The following is a 7,067-nucleotide window of genomic DNA, read 5'->3' as shown; positions in this document are numbered from 1 at the left end:
ATTTACTGGCTGGTTATGATGAAAATTTTAAAAGCTCAAGAAAGACGTTTTAAAGAGGCTAGTCATAATTTAGTCTTTATACCAGTGGAGGCATAATTAAAACTTTACACTCACATACGTTGTCACATTGGAGCTATGCAGAACTTAATTCTGTGTGCTTTGCTTATTACAGGGCACGTCTACAAAAGATGTTACTGCACATTTATTTAGTACTTGCTTATACAAGAACTAAATAAATGTACAGTAACTGGAGTTACTGAGCAATAGCACCAGCAAATATTTTTTAAGTGATGCTACTGCGCAGTAGCCTAATAATACTGTGCAGTAGTGTATTAGTATTGTTAGTGCTGTGATATGCTACTGCGCAGTATTAGGCTACCGTGCAGTCAATGTCTTGTGTAGTAGCACTGACAGACCATGAGCCAGATGTTCCCCCTCAAGATAACAAGTGGTTCCTTCCATGGTGAAGTGTAGGCTGAGCTGACACAGCTGGCCTATGTGGGAAAAGTAAGTAGTCCCCAAAAAGGGTTGTAGTGGAATACCTCTGAGGCAGCCCAGTATGAACAGGGTCCACAACAGAGAAAATGTGCTCGGTGACTCCTCTGAGGCCAGAGCTGTTGCAGATTCTTCTACTCTGTGCTTTTTAGGACATGCCTGTCTATCACAGAGACCTAACTGGCTAGTACTGTGCCTGGGTTCGTAGTGGCATGTGGTGTGGGCAGTGATTAGAGGTTTGCTTCTGCTAGGGGACATATTGCCTCTCTTTGCTGTTGATGTGCATATTGAATGGACAAAAAAGCCCACTCTTGGGGAGGTTTGTGATGTAGCTTCACACTTGCTGGTGAGACCATATATTGTGCAATCATTAGAGGTGCACCAGTACATCGGTCCAATTTTGGCTCAGCACTGATATAAAGAATATTGACTGTATTGGAAATCGGCCTGATGTGGCCGATAATTTGGCTGATAAATGCCTGTGCATGCACGCAGCTGCGGTGCAGGATGTAGGCAGCAAGGAGCACAGCCCAGCAGCTTGGTGAGCCACGTCCAGCTGGTAAGTCTGTTACGGGGGAAGAGGAGGGGGGAGGGAAGAGGTGTCGGGGGTGCAGATCAAAGTCCCTGTGATGAAGGTGTGGAGCTGGGGCAGGTGCTGCCCAGCTGGGGTGGGGCGGGGTGCGGGATGGAGCCTCAGCTTGTCTGGAGGGCGTGGGAAGAAGGGTGGCTCTTGCTGTTCTGTGCACCCCAGGAGGGCACGGGGAGTGGCGTGTGACCCTGGATTTGCATGGGACATGGGTGGGGTGGGCTGCCACTGGAGGCAGCTGCCGCCAGGGCCGGGACTCTTCCCAGCGTGTGGGGAGTGGGCTGGAGCTGCACTCGGGGCAGGTGGTAGTGGTGCTGGGAGAGGAGACTATTGGGCGGGCTATGGCAAATTTTGCCTCCATAGCCCTGCTTCCAGTGCCAGTGCTGCCCGCCCAGCCCCCGCCAGGAAGAGCCTGGTGCAACCCTGGCCTCAGCCCACACCCACAGCCCAACCCACCCTGCACAGTTCTGGGGTTACATGCCCCCTTCCCCTTGTGCCCTCCTGGGGTGCACGCAGCAGCAGCGGCTACTTCTACCCTCCCTGCACCCCCTGGGCGAGTTGCGGCTCCGTCCAGCGCCCGACCCTGCCCTGCCCCATCTGGGCAAGCGCCTGCCCCAGCCCCACTCCTCTCTCACTGCAGGGCCCTTGATCTGCGCCCCCCTGCCCCTTCCCTCCCCCTTCTCTTTTCACCACAACTGACTTACCAGCTGGACACAGCTCTTCAAGCTGCAGGGCTGTGTATTGGAAATTGGATCAGTATCGGCCAATATGCCTCCTTAAAAATTGGCGATCGTATCAGCCCGCTAAATCTCTATCAGTACACCCCTAGTTACCATAACTATTTCATGGCTTCTTGCAGCACTGTTTGATGCTATGGATGAGGCTGAAGCTATTTCTTCATCCCTTCCCTGTCTCTCTTTGTCATCTCTGTAGCCATATCCACCTCAGATTTCTCCTGCTTCCCCATTGGCCATTTGGAGCAATGAGGAGGGAACCTGGCATTTCTGATCCTTTTTATTTGATTTTATTTTCTTTGTGCTCCCGTGTGATTCAGTGTCTCTTAGTTAGAACTCCTCCTTCTACAGAATTGTTAGGCTGAGTGAATGGCATGTTTATAAAACCAAGCAACATCCATTTTTAGAGCTGCAGAACCCCAGCTCATGGCATTAGGGTCACAAGTTTGGGACATGTGGTATCTGCCATTTACCTACAGGATCATCAGAAAAAGCAGGAGTGATGTGCTGACTACACTGACTTCCTTGACTTTAATGGAGTCAGGACTTCACGCAAGGACTTCAGGGTCAGAAATGAGAAGCTTATAGGATGAATGACAGAGAAGACGAGTTAGGAGTGTATGTGCATGTGCTTGTGTGCATGTATTTGGGGTTTTTTAAGTCCCCTTTCCTGTAAGGCTTGATCTTCAAGGCACTCTGACATGAAAGGCAACACCTTTCAAAAAGCTATTTTGTAACTAATTATATACCTGTACGTATATAATTAGAACTTATGAAACCACCTGATGTAGTGTATTTTTAATCAAAGCAAATAGCTTAATGAGTTACAGGTAAGCACTATGTGGTTAGGATGGAGAACAAGTAATACAGGTATGTCAGCTGGCAGGTTTCCTGATTAAAATGTGCATTATTAGCATAAGAGCTCTTACTGTGTTGAGTTTATAAAAGACTCCCTGCTGTAAATCATGCTGAGTTACTGATGTGGCTTATCGTGTATAGCAAGGTCATCAAACCCACCTTTGGACATGGAAGGGATCTGAACCATGGGGCTTCTTCCTGGCTGGATCCAACCTGGGGCATGAAGGTTGTTGCAGTGGCCACAGCAGCAGTGTGGGGTCCACAGTATCAGCCATGCAGGGTTCCCATGGGGGTGGTGGAGGGTCTGGTTACTGGGGCGCTGTAGGGTCCAGCAGCAGATGGAGCACAGGGTCTGGTAGGGACAACGTGGAAGATCCAGTAGGAGTGGGGGCAGCAGGAGCTCAGTGTCTGGTGGGGGTAGAGGCATGCAGTGCAGGATCTGATGGCAGTGGCGGCCAGTGCAGTGTCCGGCAGGGGTAGAAGTGGCAAAACCTAGCATCCAGCATAGCAAGCTTGGATTACTGCTGATAGCTATACCCAGTGGTGCCAAAGAGTCCAACTTTTGGTGTCCTCTAGTAGCCTATGGGCTGGATAGAGAGGCTCCATGGCCCAAATCTAACCTGCAAGCTATATGGTTGACAGCCCTGCTGTACATCTATAGAGCAGAGGCATTTCTGAGCTTAAACTCAGGACACCTCTCCACAACTTCTGAATTTGGTGGTACCCATAACGAGAACCACTGTTGTGCTGCCTCAGCTTATCTCAGTGTTTCTCAACAGTGGTGGTGCTGCTGTCACTGCCTCAGCTAGGGTGCCCCATGTGCCTTGTGCACAGCCTGACCAGGAAAGGCTATAACATACATATACTCCTCATAGGTTACCTCATAAGCTGAAAGCTGGCAGAAACACCTGCTCTTGCCTCAGCCCTTCTTGGTCCAGTTTGGGAGATGCCATGCAGGGTTGGACTGGGAAGGGCAGAGACAAAACAGTCAGAAACACCTTCTCTTAGGCTGAGCAGATAACCCTAATGGAGGCAGAAGCATGTGTGTACCACAGCCATTCCTCATCTGACTACATTGTGTATGTGGGGAACTTTTACTTGGGTGTGGCAGTGATTCCCATGCCACACTATCTTTGAAAGGTTCTTGTAGCGCCTATCACCCTTGTTGAGAATCACTAATCTGTCTCTGTTTTTGGATGCAGATGTAGGGATTTGATCCTCTCGCTGCATGATAGTTCCCCCAAGGAAGAAAGGAAAGGAGCAGCTGTTATATGTGTTTCCTGCAAAACAAAGACGCCTACTTCTGCTTTATAAAACTAGTGCTTTTAGATCTCCTTATCTCCCTTTAGGATAGTTTAGAAAAAAAACCCATTGGGACGACACCAGGATTTAACATTTTACATGGACTTGTTCCACTATAGCCATTAAATCAAACATCTGTTCATCCACGTGCCATTAAATTAATGTATGTAACTGCTTAAAACAGTTGGAAGAAATTTGAATGTGTTGAAAGAATAGAGTTCCCAGATCATCCCTTTTACCATGGGACAGTGGTTTTTAAGGAATGAGTTCAGCTTTCAAATTATTTTTGAAAGGGGGAGGAATTATTAACCATTACTTAATTTTTAGTACGATTAGAGGGGAAACTGAGAGAACTAGGTTGCAAACACTTAAGGGATTTCACAAATCTTCCATAGCTGAGTTTAGTTCCATGTCTGTATGTACAAAATAGACATTTCTATCTTGGTTGTCTGTGACGGGAGAGGAGATTGAAGGGAAAGTAGGATATCAATAAAGTTGACACAGTAACAGTATTAGTAACTGAAATTTTAAAATACTGGTATACCTTGTGGGAAGTGTTTTGAATAACAGATTACTTGTATGCCAAGAAATAATTGTTAGAATCATGGAACCTGAGGCTACAGTAAGAAGTGTTGAAACTTGGTGTTGTTAGTGGAGAGAACACATGCAACAGACCCCAGAAACAGGGATAAGTTTACTAAGACATAACTATGCATGACAGATTTCCTACCCATCTAACTGTTGACAAGCACAGGGAAGTTAAAGCCCTGACACAGCAAGTGAGAAGTGGAGGGACACTTTTTAAAAACAACACACACCCAGCTAGAACTAATACTAGGAGCTGTCTTATTGAGGACTTGCTATGATAGGACAACCGAGAACTGCTCTGTTGATGGGAATTAATGAACAATTCTAAAGCATAGTGCTTGCTAAAGTCTCCTGAACTCTGTGTTAAGTTGAACTTTTTGCCATTCATTAAATTCCTTTCCTGCAAGTAATAGCCTTGGTTTATGAGTACAGTATGCTAAAGTTTAAAGTTAGGGGAGTTAGAAGAACAAATAAGTACCTTTTTCCTGATTTAATCCTACAACTTGCTTGTGCTGACATGCATTTCCCCAACTCACCCTTAGGTCACTGATTCATGTGTTCTTTACAACAAATTTTGTTTTACATTAATGTAGTGGAAAAAATGAATTGTGTGGGGAAATAGGTACACTGTTTTAGGAAGCTGTCTGAAATAAAAATATAGGCATAATGGTCTGTGTTCTTGCAGGTGGGAATTCTCCTAATGTGGCCAACTTGCAAAATTGTACTCTTACCGCTTCTTAATGATATAGAGGCAAGATGGAGTAATAGATATACAATCAATCCCTGGTTGTCCAATTCATTGATATTAGTGTCCAGACAAATTTGATATTTTATCATCACTCAAGATACTACTGAGGTTTTGTTGTACTGATTTTATGCTTTTGATTTTCTTTGAAAATCATTGACAAAATAAAAAATGTTTTCTTGCATTTGTTCCTTTCCGCCACTCCTTCCTCCATTCTCCAAATCCAAATAAGTAGAGAGCTTTCTGAGATCCCATAGCAAACATAGTTTGCTCTCCAGAGCTGTTCCTTTGACTTCCTCCAGTCCTCTAAATCCTTGAAGGGACGTGACACTGAGAAATGTAACTCTGACTCCTGATGCTGTTGAACACTGCTTTAGCTGCTGCTGCTGCTGTTCTTGCTATATGCTAGCCAACAAGCATCTCCTGAGAAATTCTTTAGGGTGGAGTCCTCTGCAGGTGCTCTGGTAAGAGCTAGTGTGAGAATTGAGATATCCATGTTGGCACTGCCATGATACATGCTGAGAAATTTTACACAGTAGTCGTTCTTCATATGTTTGGGGTTGTCTTATGGGAAGTGAGTGCTGCTTCAAATCTGTACTATTTGGGGACTTGTTATCTTGAGGAAAAGGAAAGATAGTATTAGTAGAAAAATCCCCCTCCCCCATAACTAAAATTTTAGAAGATACAAAATAGCAAACTATTAAAACCAGTAACTGAACGCTATTCTTACTTAATTGGGTTAGTTATTTTGTGCCCCAGAACATAATCCATTTGACAGACTAGTAAAGTAAATATTAATCATTAGCAAGAGAATTTCTGCGGTAATACAACATTCTCTTTAAAAACATAAGTGGTTTCTTGGGTCGGACTGCAGATCCATCTATCCCAGTGTCCTGTCTGACAGTGACAGCTAGTTAATGCTTTAGAGCAAGGGTGTCAAAGATACAGCCCACAGGCTGGATCTGACCCGTGGAGCCCTGTCATCTAGGCCCCAGTGTGCTTCTGGGTCTGTTGACCCATGCCATATACAAGACTTGTGCTGGACCAGCCCCATGTATGGCCCAGGATGCACAGTGCCTGCTGCAATTAGACCAGAATGCAGACCATACATGATACCTGCTTCAGTCAGTTCAGGCCCCATGCTGGATACGGTGCCTCCAGGTACCCTATGCAGTGTGAATCCTGGAGCAGGCACCATGTGCACAGAATTTGTCATGTTGGCAAGGTAGGGAGGCGGGAAGGTGTGGAGAGAAGATGCGGGGAGAAGTGAGCACGATAGAAGGGAGGGACAGGCTACAACTAGATCTGGACAGGTTACTGGTGTGGGTCGATAAGAACAGGATGGGATTCAATACTGACAAGTGCAAGGTACTGCACCTAGAGAGAGAGAGAACCCCTTCTTGTCAGCACAGAGGCAGAAGGGATCTTGGAGTCACTATTGATTCCAAGATGAACATGGGCCGCCAATATGAAGATGCAGTCAGGAAGGCTAACCGCACCTTGTCATGCATCCACAGATGCATCACGAGCAGGTCCAAGGAGGTGATCCTCCCCCTCTATGCAACATTGGTCAGGCTGCAGTTGGAGTACTGCATCCAGTTCTGGGTGCCGCACTTGAGGAGGGATGTGGACAGCATTGAGAGGGTCCAAAGGAAGGCCACTAGCAGGATCAGGGGGCAGCAGGGCAGGCCCTATGAGGAGAGGCTACAGGACCTGAATCTGTTCAGCCTCCACAAGAGAAGGCTGAGAGGGGATCTCG

General features: G+C 46.2%; 1 protein-coding gene and 1 long non-coding RNA gene across 7 annotated transcripts in view; one reads left to right on the top strand and one right to left on the bottom strand.

Moving 5' to 3' along the window:
• CRYL1 (crystallin lambda 1) overlaps positions 1-7,067 on the top strand; it is a 120,777-nt gene that overhangs the window by 8,529 nt on the left and 105,181 nt on the right. The window lies entirely within an intron of this gene.
• Positions 1-7,067, bottom strand: part of LOC109302918 — a 44,085-nt gene that overhangs the window by 5,966 nt on the left and 31,052 nt on the right. For 2 of the 5 annotated variants that reach the window (XR_002098962.1, XR_002098960.1), the window contains one exon: positions 3,554-3,637. The exons of 1 other annotated variant lie outside the window; for it this stretch is intronic. This is a non-coding gene — a long non-coding RNA (uncharacterized LOC109302918). Of the gene's footprint in view, positions 1-2,300; positions 2,887-2,943; positions 3,026-3,553; positions 3,638-7,067 lie in introns of those variants that run through there. 2 more of the 5 variants (XR_002098964.1, XR_002098963.1) reach the window with 2 other exon arrangements.

The sequence above is a fragment of the Gavialis gangeticus genome, unplaced genomic scaffold (genome assembly GCF_001723915.1).
Source record: "Gavialis gangeticus isolate Ggan-Ray unplaced genomic scaffold, GavGan_comp1, whole genome shotgun sequence".
NCBI lineage: Eukaryota > Metazoa > Chordata > Crocodylia > Gavialidae > Gavialis > Gavialis gangeticus.
Note: the sequence above shows the minus strand (reverse complement) of the source record. Positions and strands in the feature narration are given on the sequence as shown.